The sequence below is a fragment of the Pinus tabuliformis genome, chromosome 5_2 (assembly GCF_031772625.1).
Source record: "Pinus tabuliformis cultivar Carrire ecotype Pingquan chromosome 5_2, CPIR1, whole genome shotgun sequence".
In the NCBI taxonomy this organism is placed as follows: Eukaryota; Viridiplantae; Streptophyta; class Pinopsida; order Pinales; family Pinaceae; genus Pinus; species Pinus tabuliformis.
The window spans coordinates 818,308,206-818,330,672 of record NC_142306.1 but is presented as its reverse complement, the minus strand read 5'-3'; the positions used below and the strand labels follow the sequence as shown (position 1 = coordinate 818,330,672).

General features: G+C 38.8%; 1 pseudogene; it reads right to left on the bottom strand.

The window, feature by feature from the left end:
* Positions 1-22,467, bottom strand: part of LOC149161816 (uncharacterized) — a 162,622-nt pseudogene that overhangs the window by 98,440 nt on the left and 41,715 nt on the right.

The window sequence follows — 22,467 nt, the reverse complement described above, 5'->3', positions numbered from 1 at the left end:
GGGCAGAGCCTAAGCGTTGTATTTTTTTAATGAGATTGCTTATCTTTTGCTTTCGCTAACTAAGATAAGAAACTAGCTATGTAAATTATTTCATAGATCTGCTTCTTGCAAGGTTAATGATTTAATGGGAGCTAGTTTCAATGGAAAGTAACAAGATATCAGAGCATAAACTCTAAATCTATCTTGGAATCACAAGAGCTAGGTTCAATTGGATCATGAGAGCTAGATCTTGTAGCAATCATACGAAGGCAAGAAAAAAAAATTAAGTGGTCGAAGGCATCGGCCATACAGCCTAGCAAGGGAAATTTAAAAAGAAAAAGAAAGAGCAGAGCATGGCTGATTTTTTGAGATATTTAAAAAATAAAATAAAAAGAAGGGGGCCAACTAGTTGGCTGACAGGTTTGACAACCCACCCAACCGCCACACCAGCCACCACAAACTACACGGGGAAGTCAAGGAAAAGCAAGTGACAGTGGTGAAGATCCAAGTCATAGGCCACAAAGGAGACCAACAGTGTGACAGGCAGTGAACTGATCGACTATTAAAGTTGACTTACCAGGGCCCGTGTGCAAAGGATTGGGCAACAATAGAGGAAGCTCGAGCCAAAAAAAGCCACCATCTTGCCACGTCATCGTTGGAGTAGAACGATCTCGCAACGAGACATACCCAACAGTGCGTTAGGGGTGACTGTAGATAACATGGCCACAAACGGAGCACAAGACCAACAGAACAGTTGCAAACATGTTCAGCATGCAAGGTTCAAGGGACTAAAGTTATCAATCTGCATCTGACCAGGGACAAGAGTGGTGGAGATAGTAGCATCCCAGGTGAGTGGTTGGTAGGAAAAACTACAAAAAGGTTGCTAGAATCAAGTAAACAACCACTAAGACAATGGATATGGATCACCAATAGCAGACTGCGTAGGAAAATTGATGTGAAAAGACCAGAGGTCACGGGACAATAGGCAAAGGCCAACCTACTATTAGCACATGAGCAATAGGATCAACAAAGAATTGTTACAAACAATAAGGGCAAAAAACATAGTGAGTGTTGGGGCAGAGTGGCAGTGGACTATAGCAGTCGGGTTGTGAGTAAGTTGAAGTTGTCAAAGTTTTGGCAACAAACTAATTTCTAGGTGTGCCTAAAGGATTGGGTAGTTTTTTTTAGTTGAGATTAGGTCAAGATCATTACAGTGGGCCTTCCATATGAAGAGAAACTAGAAAGAGACTCAAGCTTCCTACCTTTGAAGGCTAGGGTCACCTTGGTACTCAGGGAAAACGATCTCTAGGAGATTGAGACAAAGATCTTCGAGCCATTAGATACTTAGGAGAAGACCCTTCTAGCAAAGAAGGAGATAAAAGCGCAGAGGGCACTTATGGATGTCATGCAAGATCATTTGATAACTCACTTAATCGACAAGAAGACGACCAAGAATATATTCAAAGCATCGTTAGGATTATACCGGAGAAAGACAATAATCGGGAAGATGATATTGAAATATATGCTCCAGACTACACAGATGACCAAATCTGACTCAATGATCTAATGAAGATCACGCAGATTCATGATCAACTTGCAGTGTTGGGAGAAAAGGTAGAGGACTCAGAACTAATAAACGTGACGTTGAACGGGTTCTCAAAGGCATGGGATCTATTCATCAAAGGAGTTTGTACTAGAGATAAACTACCCACATTTGATAGGCTAAGGGATGACTGCATACAAGAGGAAATCAGGTTACAGTCAAAGGGAAAGATTAATAAGCAAGTAGATGACGAGAATGTGGCTCTAATTGCAAAAGGCAAAGGAAAGGGCTCGAGCATCAGCCTAACTGTCGGAGAAGGACTTGACTAAGGTCAAGTATTTCTCTTGTTAAATATGGGACAATATGCCTCACAGTGTCCGAAGAAGAAGGGGGAAAGGGTATGCAGCCACCTGTAGCTGCATCGGCAAAAGTTGAGGAGTTTGCCTGAAAGTTTGAGTCAAAATTCACACTTGTTTCCTACCTTATCTCGAGCACATTACCAATGAATGTGTGGTCACTAGATAGTGGAGGCACAAGACATATGACAAGAGCACGATAGCAGTTCACCATCATGACCACCATACAAAGCAAGCAGTTAGAGAGGTTGGAACATTGTTATTTCAACTTGAGTCAAGAGGCAAAATAGAAGTAAAAGACATGTTATGGGTGTCATAACTCAGGTGTAGTTTGCTCGCAGTCCTAATGATTGAGAATAAAGGGTTTGGTATAACATTCCAGGAAGGATAGGCACTAATCGGAGTCGAGAGAACTGGCTCAAACGGTGGCCACGTCATTGGAGTTAGGGAGAGCAACTTATATAGGCTAAAGAGCCAACCTATTTGAGCAAAGGGACGAAGCATAGTCATGACAAAGAACAAGAAGCAAGCATCTCCAAAGGTTGAGTAGCCCAGAGGGGGTCAACCTTCAAGGTCAGGAGGGGAGAACAATCGACAAATTCCTCCCAATCTATCAAGGTGGTCTCTTGGTATGTGATGCCCTTACAGGATGTTCAGGAGCACGAGGCTACTAAGAAAAAGTTCATAGGTAGAGAGTCTTCGAGGATGATGGAAGGGAAGTCTTCCATATTAAAGGGAGCAGCCATGGCAACGAATGTAGGTCCAGGGTCGGAGCCAATTCTAGGTAGTAGAAGTACCTCCCTTTCCAAGAGGGAGTGTTGATGTTTGTAGCTAAGACAAGTACCTCTAAACAAGCCCTATGTCTAGGCGCGCATAAGCCACCTATAGTCTCCTTAGGTACTTGCTCTAGTGTGAGCAAGGTCGCTAATGTAACTTAGCCCAAGTCTAACCATTGATCTCAGGTGGGGCAAGATCTAATCTCGGTCGTTGATCACTTTGAAGATTAGGGTAAGGGTTAAGGATTTAGCTCAATGTAAGGTTATAAAAGGAAGGCTAACTTAGGAGAGGAGAAAGACACACTACAATAGCACAAGATTAGAGGCATCTCAATGACCAATGTGCTACAACTGAGGGAGTGCAGAGAAACTGGAGATCTAGATCTATAGAGAAGATCAAGCACCAATCTCAGCGAGATCTGCTAGATTAGATCTAGGTTACATGGCACTTAGCTCAGTAAAGGCATAATACATGGCAACTAATATTGCTAGTTGTGAAGCTATTTGAATTCGCAAGTTACTGTTATGAATATAATTTTTATAAAAATAATAATAATCATAAATAATGATTAATTAACTAGTAGTTAATAATGAAGAGGCATGTCACTAAGGACATGACAGTACGTGAAAGGGTACCTGCCTAGGGTATATAAGCAGGCCCTCAATCTCATTTGTATGATCATTATCATTTCATACAATTTTAATATATATTCTTGTATCTTCAATAGATATCTACATATTCCAAGTATTCTGGAGTATTTAAATTACTATAACGAACCTTGTTTGTTACATTGGTATTAGAGTAGTTCGATCCTCTGGTGGTTGAACTGCTGCACAAAGTCATGTTCTCTAATCCAGGTCTTTGGCCGTCAAAATTCATCAAACTTGTTGTCGTTGAAGCGTTTCGCGACAGGAGTTTGAAGTTTCTCCATTCAATCGGTTTTCGCCATTTTACGTCTTTGGCCGTAAAAGAAAGAGGAAAAAAAAGTCAATATATATTGAGAAAAAAATAAAGTAAAAAAAAAGTTACAAAAAAATAAATATTAAAAAAAAAAAACAAAAAAGTTTAAAAAATTATAAAATTATTTAAAAAGCAAATAAAAAATCAAAATATAAAAGAAAAGTTCAAAAATATTTGGAAAAAACAAAGAAACAAAGAATATAATATTTAAAAAAAAAAATAAAAAATTTAAAAAATTATATTAAAAACAAGGGATTTAAGAAAGAAAGAAAAAAAAGAATTTATTAAAGAGAACCCTTGGCCAACGGGTTGTCGTACATAACCACAACCACAGTTGCTGCTGCCATTATCGCTATTCCTTGTTGTCTTATTCCCTTGCGCGCTGCAACTATTTTTAATGTCCCCAGCCACAGTTTCAACCACAACAACAACTATCTTCTCCTCTGTGGACCCATTGTACATCAACTTTGTCATCATCTGCTTCCCCTCATTTACGTAATTCACTACCACTATCTATAGTACCAATTATTTGTCCGTGCAATATCCACTGTGTCCATACATTAGCACATTTTTACCGCTCGACTCCCTGAAATTCCACCCGTCCAATTAACATCCATAAGGTTTTCGTAAGAAAACTCTTATTTCGTACAACCGCCCTAAAACGCCACCATTTTAAAGAATGGTCCTATCTGTTGTATAATTGAAAGGTTTAAAAAATTTAAGGAGTAAAATCCATTATATTATATTAGGGAAATTATACTTCAAAAAATAAAGCGTATTTTAAGGAATTATCTAAGTTTAAAATGAAATAAAATTAATATTAAATTTTTTAAGCAAAATTATTTATAAAAGCGGGAAACCCTTTTAAGTTAAAAGGTGAAAAAGAGATACTAAAAGTATTCAAGCACATTGAAGTGAAGATAATTATAAGTGGAGAGGTATTTATAAGTACTATATATATAAAGGTATATATATAAAGGTATTAAGGATAAGGGAGACATTGTGAAATTATTTATAAAATTAAAGGAAATAATTATTTTATTTCTAAGGTCATAAGGGATATTCTTGAAAGTATAAAAGAGGAATATTTTTTAAAACCCTAAAACCCATTCCGAGAAAGAAAAATGGAGAGCAGTAATAAAAGATTTTTAGAAACTGCATATAATTGTGCTTCAATGCTATTTAAAATAAAAGGGTCTTTTACTGGAAAAGATGTTAATATCTCTATCTGACCCGCTGAAAATAAAAATTATATAAAACCTAAAATCGCAAATCAATTAGTGATTCTTGAGTCAAATATAATCGAAAAATTAGACTTAATGGACAAAAAACAATACAAAATAACTGATTTACAGTTAAACGGTGATTATACATTTATGTTGCAATTCTCAGTTCAATCCCTATGGAATGATCAAGGTGACATTATGTTGGGATCACCTTGGATGGAATCTCTAGGGTCTTTCATCCTAGACACAAAAAAGAAGTTTTCGACATTTTCATACAAAAAGAAAAAAATAACACTACAAGATGTTACAATGAAGCCAAATTCAACAACACCAACAAACATAAAAGACATCTCAAAAATAATTTCTCAAGAAAGTAAAAAAGTGATACAGAATATGCAAAAGGAAATTGACAAAGTTGTTGTTGACAAAAATGAAGAAGTTACTCGCCTCAAGGACCACAGCAAGAAGTTATTGACACAAATTAAAAAACTTAAAAATGACAAGAAATCCTTGAAAAACAAACTAGAAGAACTCAACACGAAAGATTTATCAAAGTCTCCAGACATAACCGTCCAAGTTGAAGAAAAGGGAACAAATACCGAGCCAGTCAATATTGGAACTCAAGAAGATGACAACCTAGTTGAAGGGAAAACATATTTAGAAGTTGTAGTTCAAACGATGGAAATTCCATGTGATGACTTAGTAGCCAACTTAACAACCTCAATACGTGAAGTAAATTAGAAAATTGCCACACATTTGATAAGGGGAAGACAAACCAACAGAATTCCTTATCGACATTAAAATCACAAGAGCAGACAACTCAATCAGTCTGCGTATTTGTATGACTCAAAACAGAAACAACAGACTTATGTTCTAAAGGATAATGATTTCAGTACAATCCAGTTTAATGATAACAATTTATCTCAGCGATCAAGTAATTGAAAAGTTCCTCAAAATATTGATTTAGGATGGTCGGATCCTTTCTCAATTCAACAATTTTATTTATCACTTCAAGGATCTTATCATATTGTATCAAAAAAGATGATAAATCGAAGAATTCCAAAAAGATGCAAATAGATTACAGAGACAAAGAACAGATGACACACCTTGTCAAGTGACAAGCTTTGAGGACAAAGCTTTTTGAGAAGGGAGGCAATGTTATGAATATAATTTATATAAAAATAATAAAATGTAAATAATGATAATCATAAATAATGATTAATTAACTAGTAGTTAATAATGAAGAGGCAATCCATCAGATACTAGTTTTAGAGAAGGCGAACGACAGGCGAACAGCTAGGGTTTCAGATTGTTGCAGGGGTTGATCTCCATGGAAGGACGCAGAGGAGGGAGCTCCACTCCCTCCTATAAGGAGGCCGTGGCCAGAAGAGGCAAGAAACCTCTAGAAAATGCCAGAGGTACTGCTGAGGAAGGAAACAGGAATATGGAAGAGGAGATAGACGGCACCAAAACAAGGGAGAATAATAGCACAAAAGACAAGGAGGAAGAAGACAAAAAATAGGGAACAAAAGACAAAAGACAGAAGGGACCTTGTAAACCCAAAACTGAGATCACACCCAGAGTAGTATTAAATGATCCTGCTCTGCAGGCGCACAGGGATCACATGCAGACTTATGCTATCATCTGTAAATTCATGGGATTATGGCCCACTGAAAAAGCTTTACAGACGTGGATTAAATTCCACTGGAAACCTAAAGGAAGCATTGACCTACATCTTGGGTCAAAGGGATTCTTCACTGTGGTCTTCACAAATATTGAAGATAAAGACAGAGTGTTTGAAGGAGGGCCCTACTTCTATGCAGCAGCAGGCCTCTATATGCGGCCATGGATGATGAATTTTGTCCCGGAGCGTGAGACTTTTACTTCGGTCCCGGTCTGGGTAAGACTCTATTCTCTACCTCTTGATTACTGGCAAACTGAATCGTTAGCTGCCATAGGCAATAAATTAGGGCATTTTGTCAAAGCTTCTGAAGCCACAAGAAGGGGAAAATATACTTCCTTTGCAAGGATATGTGTGGAGATGGATCTATCCAGAGCTCTTCTGGATGAGGTAATCTTGGAAGTTTTTGATGAAGAATGGGTGCAAACAGTAGACTATGAGCATATTCCGTTCAGATGTCGTAGATGTCATGAACATGGGCACCTATTCAGAGACTGCCCTCTCAGTAAAGTAGAGAACAAGAGCAAAGCTAATACAATGAAAGACACTGATAGCTTTCACAAAGTGGTACATAGAGGAAAAGGCGGCAAAAGAGGGCCAAAGCAACATCAAAATGAAGGGCAACAGGCCAATCAGAACAAGTTCCAAGTTCTTGAAGAGGATGAAGAGATAACAAAGGAAGATCAAGCAATGGGAGGAAGTCCTGGGGAGAAGGAGAAAGAAGAAGACCGTGAACACACACAAGATATTGATAAACAAAAAGAGACTATGATAAGCGATGCAGAACTGGAGATGGACCAGGAAATGTCCCAGAGTGAGATGGAATTGGAGGACCACGAGCTACAGGAGATTCTTGACAGGGAACACCTAGATCTGGAAGGGTTCTTGATACAAGGAACCACGGGAGGGGTAGAATCGTTACCTCAAGAAGAGTTCAATAGAATACAACAGTTGTTTTTATGGAAAACTCAGGCTAAGGGGTTGGAGAGGAAAAAAAACATTGACAGGCAGGGTAACGATGGTGTGAAAACGATGAAAACTACACCAGGATTAGCACCTAGAAACCCAGGAAAGAAAAGAGGCAGGAAAAAGCAGAATGAGCTATTGATGGAATGTGGAAAGCTAATGATAGATTCAGGTAAGATGAAAGATCTAGCCAGCTACTCCTTTACAAATATTTAATTATGAAATTTACATCTTGGAATATCAGGGGTCTAGGTAGTAAAAGAAAATAGAGAATGCTCAGTAATAGAATGAAACAAGCAGATCCAGATATAATATTTATCCAGGAAACGAAATGTTCCATTCAAAAGTTAAGACAAATACATAGCAAATGGCTCAGTAGATTTGAGTTTCTAGAAGTCAAAGCAGAGAATACAGCAGGGGGCATACTCACTCTTTGGAACCCCCAAAAAATTGGCATAATAGATGCTGAGGCATCTAGGAATTATTTATCAGTGGTTATTCAGCCTGTAGGAGACAGGGATACCTACCTAGTCACGAATGTTTATGGCCCTCAAAGATTGGATGATAAACTCAGGTTTCTAGATTCCCTTGTGGATCTCAGGGACAGACATGTAGGAATACCTTGGATCATGGGAGGGGACTTCAACATGATCAAATCACTTTCGGAGAAAAAAGGGGGAACCAGAGCTCTAAGTAAAGACTCTTTAGCATTTCAAACCTTTACAGATAATATGAAGTTAGTTGACACTGATACGAACAATGGCCTTTTTACTTGGAACAATAAAAGAGGAGGAGAGTCTCATGTAGCCTCCAAGTTAGATAGATTCATTATTTTAGAGGACCTTATGCTCATAGACAAGGAAATAATAGCGAGAGTTCTCCCCTTTGGAGGCTCAGATCACTGGCCGGTTCAACTGGAGATCCAGGGCATAGGTACCCCTAGGAATAGACCTTTCAGATTTGAGAACATCTGGCTTTCCCACCCAGAATTCATCAGCAATATTGAAAAATGGTGGTCAGAAGATTTGCAGATTCAGGGAACAAGAATGTTCCTTCTACACAAAAGATTAAAGCACATCAAGCTCAGGCTTAAAGATTGGAACAAGAATGATTTTGGCAATATTTTTGCTGGAAAAAAATCTGTTGAAAACAAAATGCAGGAACTCAACCAAGCCCTGATCACGGAAGGCTTTGATAAAGTCAAAAGTGATCAAGTTGATAAACATCATCAAGATTGGGAGAATTTGTGTAAACAAGAGGAAATATTTTGGAGACAAAAATCTAGAGTTCAATGGCTAAAAGAAGGAGAGTGTAACACTAGATTTTTCCACAGATCCACCATGGCGAACAGAGCTCACAACAAGATCTCTTCGATCAAGGACGAGGATGGGAATCTTCTTATCTCCCATGAGGATATAGAAGTTGTGTTAGTTCAGCACTTCCGAGGCATAGCTCAAGAAACCAATTCAGATAGAGAGCATTTTATCAGGGACTTAACTAGACATATACCTAAGCTGGTGTCTAGAGAGGACAATTTCAACCTTAACAGACCAGTAACTGAAGAGGAGGTCAGTGAGGTCCTCAAAGATATGCAGAATGGCAAAGCTCCAGGCCCTGATGGTTTCAATGTGGATTTTTTTAAAGCTTGCTGGAATATTGTTAAACAGGATATTTTGAATGTAGTGGAGGATTCCAGGTTGAATAGAACTATTTTGAAGGTGCTCAATACCTCCTTCATCTCCCTGATCCCTAAACAGGACAACGCTCAAACACCAGACAGGTATAGACCCATAGCTTTATGTAATGTGGTATACAAGATAATATCCAAGGTAGTGGCCAACAGACTCAAACCTCTGCTTCCTACACTAGTTTCTGTGGAACAATCCGGTTATGTGGAAGGCAGACAAATTCTAAATAACATCATTCAAGCTCACGAGGTGGTGCACTCGTTGACTAGCAAGAGGAAGGCTGGAATGATCATGCAACTGGACATAGCCAAAGCTTATGATAAGGTGAACTGGACCTATATCAGGAAAGTTCTCATTGCTTTTGGATTTGATCATAACTGGGTCAGATGGGTTATGGCCCTGGTAACTTCCTCCAACTTTTCAATATTGGTTAATGGATCTCCCTCCGAGACTTTTATTCCTTCAAGAGGCCTCAGGCAGGGAGACCACTCTCTCCCTTTCTCTTCATCCTCATGATGGAAGGACTTGGTCGATCTATCAAGCATGCTAAAGTAACGGGTAAGATTAAGGGCCTACAACTAACTGAGAATGGTCAGGCATTGACTCATCAACAATTTGTAGATGATACCATGTTACAGGGAATCCCCACAGTCAAAGAAGCTCTAGCGTACAAACAAATCCTGAATGACTTTGCCATGGCTACAGGTATGGAAGTTAATCTCTCCAAATCAAAAATCTTTTTCTTTAATACCAACATTGCTATTTAGAGAAATATCTCCAGAATTCTAGGCTTTCAAAGGGATTCCCTCCCTTCAATATATTTGGGAGTTCCTCTAACTGCTAAACCTTTGCACAAGAGCATTTGGGAACCGTTGGTTAATAAGATGCAGGATAAAGTCAGAAAATGGACCATCAGATCTTTAAACCTGGCTGGTAGGTTGGTGCTTACAAAGGTTGTGCTTCAATCAATCCCAGTTTTCATGCTATCAGCACTCCCAGCACCAAAAGGAGTCTTACATCAATTCAGAACCATCCAAAGAGACTTTCTTTGGGGTAAGGAGGAGACAAGTAAGAAATGGGCCTTAGTATCATGGGAAAAAATTTGTAGACCCAAGAACCACGGGGGCCTAGGCTTGGATGATCTGGAGATTCTCAGCAACGTTTTAGGGGCCAAACTATGGTGGCGTTGGGTTAAAAATCCATGGGCTCAATGGGAAAGTATCTGGAAAGAAAAATATGCCAGCTCTTGGCAAACTAATGATCTCATAAGGATGTCTAGAAATATAAAGGGCTCATACATCTGGAATAAGGCCTGGGAGAATAGAGGCTTAGTACAAAAAAATAGCTTCTGGGAAATCAGAGAGGGAGATCTAGCACTATTCTAGGAGGACAAATGGCAACAAGAACCAAAACTGTTAAAAGAGGACTTTTTGGGCCTTAAGTACGAGACAGACACCCAAGGATTAACTAAGGTAAAAGATTTTTGGGATCATACTCACAATACAGGAAAGTGGAGAACCTGGAGAAACATAGATTGCAAGGATGATAGCCCCTTGAAAACAAAAGTAGAGGCACTCATGAAAATGTTGGAACAAAGGATGATTTTAGTAACAGGGGGGTAGGACCAACTAAGATGGGGCAACAATAAAGAGGGCACCTTTATTCTTAAGGAAGCAAAAGGTATTCTCCTTGAGCTGGATTCCCATGTTCCGGATAGGAGTTGGCAGAAACTATGGAGGCACCAAGGGTGGATGAAGATCAAACTCTTCATGTGGCTGGTTCATCATAAGAAAATTTTGACTTGGGATAATATTAGGAAGAGGGGTGTTCTGGGGCCTTCCAGATGCCAGCTCTGTGAAGCTCAAGAGGAGACAATGGAACATCTACTCAATAGCTGCATTTTCACCTCTAGGTTATGGGACACATTTTCCGCCCTAAACAATTGGAGAAGAAACTTTTCGGATTATGAATTTCTTAGCTCTGCTTGGGCTCTAACGCCAAGCTTCATTATTTGGAATGTTTGGAAAGAAAGGAACAAGAGAATCTTCAAAAATGAAAAGAATCCCTCTCATCGCCTGTTTGAGCAGATCTTGAAACAGCTTAAGGAGACGGTTGGCACCACTGTGCGTAATCACCCTAAGAATCCACCCTCAGTGGCTGAAATGAGAATTCTCAGTCAGCTGGGTATGCAGGGGCTTATTCCTCAAGGCCTGGATAGGAAAGTAATCATAATGGAAACTGAGAAGGATTTCTGGCATCCTCCCCCGAAAGGTTTTTTGAAATACAACATTGATGGGGCTTCAAAAGGCAACCCAGGTACTGCTGGTTTTGGAGGGGTTTTAAGGGATGAAGAAGGAAGCATTCTCTTCATCTTCCATTGCCATTTAGGTAGAGCCACTAACAACATGGCGGAATTAATGGCTATGGAGCAATGTTTAGATTTTCTGAAGCAGGATAACTGCCTAAATGTGATTATAGAAGCTGACTCTGAGTTAATCATTAACTCGGTCAAGAGAATTAGTTGTGGAACGGTGCCGGAGAAAGTCTCAAAACACTGGAGGCTAATCCAGGTTTTCCAAAGAATTCAGGGTCACCTCCAAGGACTTCGCACAGTAAGTTTCAACCATGTACGCAGAAAGGCCAACAAACTGGTGGATATTCTGGCCAACCAAGGTGTGAGCTGTACTGAATGCAGGGTTTCAATGGGTTGGTAGGAGTTGCCTCAGTGCAGACTAAAAACACTTTGTTACGACCAAGCGGAAGAGGACAAGGAGGTGTTTCGAAACAGAGCCAAGGAGGCAAGTTCTTAATGACTTGATCTCTTTATGATCCACTATTTTTTTATCAGACAGGTCTTAGGTGGGAGGCAGGCCACTGTCGGCTTCAGCAGCCCTGGTAATTACGATTTCAGAAATCCCCGGAGTATGTTGCTCGGATTTCTTAGTTTTTCAGTTGGTCGACCAGGGGGAAGGATCAGCACATTCCATGGTTTCAGGTTCAGGCGTAGAGGTAAGGATGTGAGGGACTGGAATCCTGACTTTTCTGGTGGCCGTAATACCCTAGATTTCCCTTTTCGGGATGCAAAACCGCTCCCCTGGTGGTTTTCGGTTGATCGCATGACTCTCAAGCGGGAAGTGGTTTTCGCGAATTGGAAGCGATTCCACTCATCTACCTACACGTGGCAGGGGGGCGGGAACGAATACCGCCCTCATCGCACGCTAATGTTCGGAGCCCTTGCACTGTGCGATATTATTCTCAACCGTCGGATTTTGTTGGGCGAATCAACAGACAGGAATGATCGTGTAGCGATATTATTCTCAACCATCGGATTTTGTTGGGCGAATCAACAGACAGGAATGATCGTGCAGTTTGGTGGGGCTGGGTCGTTAATCACCGAATGACTTCACGGTGCGATTTCTTCCTCTGTCGTTGGATTGAGCGTGGAGAATGGACGGTTATGATTAAAAATGCTAGTCTGGTGAGCAGATGCGCAGGAGGATTCATGGATTTTTGCACGTTCTTCTGACCATTTTGCCCGAACTTTGTTTGTATTCTAAGGGTTTGGAGATTATATTTGTAAGGTTGGGGGTTCATGCCTTTGGCAGTTAGCACTTAAATTTTCAGGGGTCCACAGTGCCTTGTGGATGGTTGTACATTATGTAATTTATTTTCTGGCTTAATGAAAAAGAAGGAACGACTCTTGCTTCAGCAAAAAAAATAATGAAGAGGTATATCACTAAGGACATGACCGTACATGAAAGGGTACCTGCCTAGGGTATATAAGTAGGCCCTCACTCTCATTTGTATGATAATTCTCATTTCATCCAATTTTACTATATATTTTTGTATCTTGAATAGAGAATCTACATATTCCAAGTCTTCTAGAGTATTTAACTTGCTATAACAAACCTTGTTCATTACAGTTACTTATAGGATTGTTTGATCAGGGGTTGGAGCCTACTGCCATTTACTGTGATAAATAGAGTTTTATCAAACTCTCTCAAAATCCAGTGTTTCATGATAGGTCCAAGCATATAGAGATTAGATATCGCTTCATACAAGACAGGGTTTAAAAGGAACCAGTGAAGCTCCAACATATTCCCACGGATTGTAGTTAGTTGATATTCTGCCTAGGTCCTTGGCCAAAATGGAAGCTTGAGGCATTCAAAGGCAAACTTGGATTGGTGTAGAATTCCTTACTCGTTAAGAGGAAGTGTTCAGAATTTTAACTTAGACAGGAACTTCAAAACAAGTTCAGTGTGAGCGTGTAAGTAGTAGTTCGAGATATTTTCAAAAAGTAATTCTATTTTGTAATTAACTTTAATAAATAAATAAAAATTTAAGCCCTATATTTAGAAGTTTGAGTCTAAAATTGTATCTCATGCATGATTTAGATTAGGAGTTATCTTCAGAATAGATTCTTTGCTAAAAGTATAGAGACAGGGCAACGTAGAGGCTTTAAACACAGTTAGCAGTTGAGAAATTTGAGCCACAAAGAGGGAGAGGGAACAAGTAGCCATGAAAATGATGTTTCCAACAACACACAGTCTCATACGGCAGTTCCATATAGTCATCCAGACAGTATGTACATGTGTCCATATAGTTCATACAGACATGTCGTACATTTAAACAACAGTTGTTTCATTCATTTCAAGGTGTTTTTGATATTTGTGCTGTTAAAATTTTCTTACCTCAAGATGACTGTTGTCCTATGTTTCTTTATCAAATAACCTAGATCTCGAATTACTTCAATAACAGAATTAAAATTCTGAACTTGTGGCAGTCACATATATAGTTGAAAATATAAACAACAGAAACTAACTTTTCAAGTACACATTAAATTTTGTTCTTCAAATCAGCTTATTGTAAACGATCAAAAGAACTTATAAGGACACCTCAAAACTGAGGTTTTCAGCTTTCTAGACACTCAAATTTGCTAGATCTGTTTGTTTTTCACTTCGATTTGCTTGTTGTTCACTTAGATCTGCTAGATCTAACTGCTAGATATGAATGTAAGTAATTTAAATTCTTTAGATCTGAATATCAACATGCATAGGTAATTGAAATAAATTGCTAAAATACTCAAACACATCAATACACAAGATTTACCCTGGGGAAACCCAATAAGGGAGAAAACCCCAACAAAGACCTTCTTACTTTATTGCTCTTGAACAAATTTGCAAGTACAAAACCCTTCTTGAGGGTGCTACAGTACAGTTTGCTGGGAGAGAGGACGACTGGAGACAAATGAAGCCTTAACTGACTTGAAACTTCTTGCATGCAGGTGAAAATGACTTAGATCAACTCGCCTTGAGCCAAAGATGTCAAATCTGAAGCAACCCAGACTAGATCTGAGCTTGTATGAAGTAGATCTGAAGATTACTTGGGCGCATTGCAAAAAAATAGACCAGATCTAGGCGAAATGATTGTTGAACTTTGAATGCTTATATCTAACAACTGAGAACTTGAAACCTTGGGCGCTCAAGAGGGATAGGTGCGCCTTGGAGAGTAGATGAAAAACTGCAGAAAAAGAACTTGTATAGTGAATTGCTTTCTCTTGGTCCTTTTATCATTTCTCTTGGCTAGAATGGAGCGCCTAGATCTAATCTTGAATTGACATTGGATAAGCTTCATGATCCTTCTAGAAGACTCCATGGGAGAGGGGTTATCAACTTAAGTTGTTCTCCCTAGACACAAGTGCGCCCCCCTCTCTTCTAATTTTACATTGACATCTTTAATATAATAATGTCTTTATAAACTTAGGCAAACTTAGGCTTTTAGCCTTTACATCATAACATTACATTATAACATCTCAACTAGTCACTAGGACTAGGAGTTTACATGACAAACACTTTTACATGACTCAAGGCTTTTACATAGACATTTTATATAGACATTTTATCACTCTCTCAACCAGCATGGTCCATTCACCTGCAATTACATTTAAGTACTTATGTTCAAGATAACAATAAGAAGAAGGTCTTTTCCATGTGATCATTTAGTACTACAACTTGGACACTTGTTGGAGTAAGCCTAGGAGGGGCCAGGTTCTAGGTAGTCACATCACAACAAGCCAAGGAGTCCATCACACATGCCAGTACTAGCTCAGGACTTCTTCATTCGTCTTGACTCTTGCTAGACTTAGTCTTGATTGTTGCTCAAAGAGCTCACAAGACATTGCCTTGGATTTTGCACATGGCTCACTAGGCATCCACTAGCAGCTCCTTCATCCTGGCTCTTGTCAAAGCTCACAAGGCTTCTACCTTCGCCTTGACTTTTGCAGTGACTTCTCCAAATCTTCCTTGGATAGCCTCAAGGTGGCCATTTAAGGCCTTTCATTGGAGAATGACTTTCGATGATGCTATTTTCAACATGTGCAATGTTGTTTTTGGGGCAGTGTGAGGGGGTTTCCTTGTAAATTTTTCAAAGGAATGAAAAGTTAATTTGAAGGAGTAATTACTTGTATGTGTGAAATTAATTTGTATACTTTCAATATTTAATTTCTAGCTATTGTGTGATTGATGTGATGGTATGAAATTTAATTTCAACATTAATTAAATTCAGCAATCTACTTGTTTGATTGAGATCATATGGACATTAGTCACCTAAGGCTTGAAATTTTCACAAAATCAGTGCCCTCACACTAGGACAGTTTGTGTTAGAACTCTGGCCCATAATAGATGCCAGTGCACTTTCCCATGTATAATGGTTAGTGCTCAAGCCTCACACACAGATGGAAAATGAGGTTAGTATCCACCTACCATCAAGCATGACATCCCACCAAGTTCACAACTGTATTGTGGACCAATCAGTTTCCAGAATTGTTCAAACTTCAAGGGATAATAGTAGGGTAAGGAGGTGTCATTTACAGCTGAGTTGAGAAAAGATTGTCCACAACAGTTTCACCAGGGGAATGTAGAGCTATCATTTCGGTCTAGCCCGAATGGTTGAGAGGAGGACTTGTTATCCTTACCACCCAATTTAAATTCCCACTAATGACATGTTCTCTCTTTGTGAGCGAACTGTTGACTGAGACTCTACATAAGCCATGTGGAATATCTCATTCTTGCTCACATGCAAGAGAAAAAGAAATAAAATAAAAATAAAAAGGAGCATGTAGAGCTAAGGAGGTTTTAATGGTGCTGTGGGATGTAAATATGCTTTGCTCTTCTTATTAGGGCAATCTGAATATTTCAATTACGTTTCTTATTTATTTCAGTTGATTATTCCATTTTTAATCTTCCATGTCACTTTCATTTTCAAGAATGTCTTTAATGCTTGTCTATGCAGCAGTTTATGGTTATATTATTTCTTCTTTCGTGATGTCTTAGCAGGAAGACTCACAAAAATTGAAAAATCAGTTATGAATATAGATATAGGGAAAGGATTTGTTGATATTAATTTTCACTATCATGTTGTACCAGAGCTCAAGATAGCGCTATTTTTAATTTTTTCACCTATACCACAACCATTAAAGAATGGTTGCTGTCAGCTTTTAAAACTGCAGTTAATATGGAAGCATTTCAGCTAGCAATTCAGTAAATTATTTGACAATCTTGAAATAGACTTCCTATCACTGTCCCTATTTCAACCCAGTGTTGCATAAACTTTACTAGATGATAGTCGATATATTATAATTCCATAACCAAAGCATAAATGTGAAAGTAACAATCAGAAAGGGCTGTATGAATTCCATGTCATTCCTTTATTTTGAATGTATAAAGTCTCAGTTTTAATTATTATTATTAAGAAAAGGGAAAAGGTCAGAAAAAAATCATTATACCAATCATACACACAATCATTTGCCAATGACAGTAAACACCCACCTTGTGGCCTATGAAATAATGCATTAGCAAGTTGCAAAGGATGTTTCATTTCTTCTATTCTAAATTTTGCTTTAACTTGACCGCGTGTTCTGCCAGGAAAAAGATGCCGAATCATTCCAAAGTCTGTTCCAAACTGTTGCATAGCCTGAACAAACAAAAAATGCAGCAGTTTAAACAGGATTGAGTGAATAATTTTTTAGTTGTTAAACTCCCTTTGAAAGTCTCATATATTTCCTCCGTAAAGCATATAAAAACTAATGAGAAAATAATCACAAGTGGCACCCTTTAAAGTCTCTTTACATTCGGCTTCTATATAAACAGATACTGAAACAAACTAATACTTAGTGACTAACGAAAGTTTTAGCATGCCCAGATCTGGTCGTTTCTCTTCTACCTTGTAGAATAGTTCTGTGTCTGACTTGGACCATCTTTCCACAGGTGTCCGATTCATGTAGGTATGATAGTTCAGTTTAGAACTAGTTTCTTCAACTCTGCGATATGTTTGAATATCATTCACATTCAACTCACGATGGGAAACTACAAGGCTCTCTTCATTGATAATGATCTGACCATTTATAACTTGAACTTGAGGAGCAAGCACAACCCTGGAAAATAAAAATAGCAATAAAAACTTAGCCTACAAAAACCTTAACCTTAAACTTTGCACTGGTAAGTGTAGGTCCACCCCAAATGACCAAACAAGGGTCTTAAACAGAAACCCTGGCGAAAAAAAAAGAACATGACAACTTCACAAAACATAACTTCTATAACGTGGCAAACAAAGTCAATGAAGCATTACAATTTAAAAGCTGAGATAAATAAGAAATAACTGGTTAAAGTATAGTTCTATTCCAATTATAAGATATCTATCCAGATGTTTCATGTTCTAAGTTTACTCCTTTTCATTTTCTTTAGCATAATTACTTAATCAATGGTCCGTTGGTGCTTTATTTAATTAGGTTAAGTTCACTTAAAGAAAGTGCAATAAGTTATTAATAAGTACTTTATAATAATTTGAAACAAACAAGAAAGAAACTATGTAACCTCTCTCCCCCGTCTCTCATGAATGTAAACAAAACTTTTGAGATATTGAATAATATGGAATGATATGGAATTGTTTTTTCTGCCCACTCATCTCTTGTGAAAACCTAATTGGTATCAGAGTCACACTTGAGAAGTAGAGGTTGGCAACAAAGGAAGACATAGGCACTGGTTACTTAAATGATGGTTCGAGGAACTGCAACAACACATATCACTATTAGATGGAAACGAATTCGGCACAAAACTATAAGAGGAATACTTTTATTAAAAAGTGAATCTTTGAAAAGTCTTGATGATGACTACTTAGGAGTTGCTAAAGCCATTCTCAAAATCCCACAACGCTATGAACACTATGTGAGTCATCTCGATAAAGGAAATTGTCAGGGCCATGTGTCATCAGTGCTAAGGAAATTGCCAAAGCACAAGCCTGTGTGACACCATGAGAAGAAGCCATGTAATGATGTCGCAATGTTGACAATACTAGCGAGTAAAGCCTTGTTTGACTTGTGCCTTGGTCAAAGAGACCACAAGCAGTATTTCTTGAGCATGCACAAGTCACAAGTTCCTATAAGGAAGAACAGGTTCATGAAGCAGTTTAAGTCATATGTATAGTTGCAGGCTCAGTTGTTTGTCTCCTAGTGCGAGTTAGAGTTGGAAAAGGACAAGTGACAAAGTCTCAAAAGTTATTTGTGGCTACAACGAGTTGCAAGAGTCAGTTAGACTCAGTTAACTTAGCAATCACAAGTTCGACTTCCCAAAATAAACTTGCCAGATTTAGCTGATGCGAATTGCTTATAAGGAGGACGAAGGCACATAATTGGATCACTGTTTTGTGTGAGCACAAGGTTGTGAGACAAGACAATAGAGAGCACGAGTTTTGTGTGTGAGCTAGCAGAGCTAGGAAGAGCGTGAAGGAGAGGCCTATACGCAGTGTTTTGGCAAAGGAAATTCTTGCTGGTATGTGCTAGGAAATAGGAGGAATTTCCAAGGCCAACGCAAGGATTTAGGAGCTAAGGACAGGGTTCTTGCAAGCAGGGTTTCAAGCTAAGTACTAGCAGAGAGAACGAGATTGTTCTCTAGAGAAACAATTTTGCCTTGTAATAATTCTATTTGCTCAAAATTTGTCAATAAAATTTCTACAGCTAGCAGAGGGTTTTCCTAGTTGGGTTCCCTAGAAATTTTTGTGTTTTTGCTATCGTGTAACTGTGTTTTATTTATGTTCTATTCTACTGCAAATTGGTAGAGAAATTTTGTGTCATGGGTTACAAATTAGTTTCAGATTTGTTCATTCAAGCAGTAGCAGAATTTCAAGGAAATTCTACATGGTATCAGAGCAAGGAACAGAATAAAGACCAACACAAGTCACAAGTGCAAATATCGTAAGGTGAAGGACAGATAAGGGAGCCGCAGCCTAGAGGAGTCTTGCCAAGAGAAGAAAGGACGAAATCTGAAGTATCTTTTCTGTGTTTGGGAGGCCGAGATAGGCAGAGGGTAGGCCAAAGTGTTTGAGGACAAATCTGGGCAAGTTTGCTGTGAAAGTTTAGGGTGCTCTTTCTCTGTTCAGGCCGCAGGTTGCTCTGTGTTATTGCAGGTGGACAGATCTCCTTTTTGGGAGGGCCGAGAGGCCTAGAAGGTGGCTAAACCTTGGCCGCAATCACATAGAACAACAACACGTGTAGGAGCCTTGAAGTGGAGGAATTGCGCAGTTGTATGAGGAGTTTTAGGGCATAGTATTAGGGTTGACGTGGACTGTCAGAAGCCCTAACTAGAGCCAAGAAAAACTCAGAATACAGTGCACAGGCCGAGGAGATTTCTAGGGCAGAAATCGTCATCCAAACAGAGGTTTATTGTGTCCTTCCAAGTTTTTTTTTTTTGCTAGGTTGATGTGTCCAGGTTGGACAGCTTGTAGATCAGTCATAGTACAGTATTGTGGAGGGTTGTTAGTGGCTGATTTGTGCCCTAAGTTCAGCCTATTGTGAAGGACTACAAGGTTGTTAGTGGGCAGGTGTTGGAGAGCTCTCTGGGAAGCAGGATGGTGTACCAAGGATTGAGAGCAGACCATTGTTTAGAGGGAGCCTCTAACTTTGTCTCTTGGAAAGGGATAATTACGATCAGTGTTGAATTCGTAAATATCATGATGTTTTTGGCGAGCCGAAATATCGCCGAGAAAATATTGCGATATTTCTGAAATATCGCCGATATTTCCGAAATATCGCTGATATTTCGGCAAAATATCACGCGACGATCCAAAATATCGTCCAGCGATAATCAAAAATTTCCGCACGGGTTATAAAAGTCCGATTCTGGTTTTTTTTTTCAATCATTTTCATTTTCGATTGTTGGAGAAGAAAGGGGAGAGCTATGTGCTTGCTGCCAAGGAGGGTTTGAGCGTTCCATAGCTATTATCGCCACCAACAACGAAGATTTCATTGATCTAAGCTTCAAGAACAATGAGACAATTTCATTTCTTCCATTAACAGGTATGTTCAAATAAACTCCTATTTTAATGAATTTTTTGTTAGTTTTAGGATTGTTTTTGCTTGCCTATTTGCATACAATCATTTTGCTTGATTTTTTTTTCCATTTGAAAAGATTTTCATGCCCATGAGCAAATGCAAGGGTTTTAAGTTTTTAAGTTTTCAAATTTTCTCCATATTTGGAGAGCAAACTCCATTTTTTTGAGTTCATAGCTGCAGAGGCTATTTATTAATTTTATTATATATTAGGGGTTCATCTCTATAAAATTTCTTCACCTTAGAAATTAGTTTCTTATTGTGCAATGTGAAGTTGTGAACAGTGAAGTAGGTTTACCATTTGCCTATTTCTAAAAATAAATTCTATGTATGAATTTATGAAATTTCAAATGAATTTATGAATTTTCAATTTTCAATTCACATTGCAAAATTGAAAATTTGCAAATAATGTAGCAAAAGAACTGTTTTGTAAAATGATGTGGTTATTAGTATTACTTATTAAGTTACTAATTCCAATTTTTTTTTTGATGCCCTAGGTTTGAGATAGCCCACTACAAAATACAAATATGCCAAAAGCCTTGGACCCATTTTGGGATTATGGGAACCCTGATGGTGGGACAAATCATGCATATTTTACATGCAAATTGTGTGGGGCCAGGATGACAGGTGGAGTTACACGACTGAAATACCATCTTGCTAGACTCAGTGGACATGATGTTGGGGTTTGTACAGTTTCTAGTTCGGAGCTTATACAAAAAGCTCTTGAGGCAATTGATGAAAATGACAGAAAGAAGGAACACACAGAAAGAAACAATGCTGAACGTGGAGGTAGATCTTTGGGGATATATTCTCCTAATTTTGATGTTGAGGGTAGTGGCCCTAGTGGGAGGGGCTCCACAGCTGGCACACCATCATCTTCTACTGCTAGTGCGACTGCAAGGTCATCATTTTTTGTTCCACAAACAGGACCTGGAGCACAACTTGGCATAAAATCGCTTATTAAAAAGAAGGAGAAGCAAGAAGCAGATAGAGTCATGGGGAGGTGTATTTTCTGGAGCGACTTACCTCTCGGCATCACCAAAACCAATCCATTTTGGCAGCCAATGTGTGATGCTATTGTTGTTGTGGGCCCAGGGTACAAAAGGGCCACATATGAGGAGTTGCGGGGGCCAATTCTTCAAGCAGAAAAGCAGGACATCAACTCTAGATTGGCGGAATTGAAAAAGACATGGGAAGTTACTGGATGCACAGTGATGTCTGATGGTTGGACAGATAGGAAGGGTAGGACCCTTCTAAATTTCTTAGTACATTGTCCTAAAGGTACCATCTTTATTAAATCGTTGGATGCATCAGAACATATCAAAAATGCAGCAACGATATGTGAGTTGTTAGATGGGTTCATTCAGGAGATTAGTGTGCAGAATGTGGTGCAAGTCATAACAGACAATGCAGCTAATTATGTGTTTTCCGGCAAAATGCTTATGGAGAGGCATCCCACATTGTTTTGGACTTCGTGTGTAGCACATTGTCCGATTTGTTGCATGAGGATATGGGGAAACTCTCCTTCATCAAGGAGGTGGTTGATATGGCTAGGAGCATCCCCAAGTTTATTTATAACCATGCTTTTGTTCTTAGCCTCATGAGGAGGTTCACTAGAAATAAGGAGTTGTGGCATCCTGCCATCACACGTTTTGCCACAAACTTTATTACTCTTCAGTGTTTGCTTCGATGTCAGTTCGAGTTGAAGCAAATGTTTGTGTCTGATGATTGGCGTAATTATAGATACAGCAGGAGACATGACGGGAAAGCCATTGCAAAAATGATGTACTCTGAGACATTTTGGCATGGAGTAGAAGAAGCATGTGCAGTTAGTGAACCTATAGTAAATGTTCTTAGATTGGTGGATGGGGAGAAGCCTGCAATGGCTTATTTTTATGAGGGCATGGATAG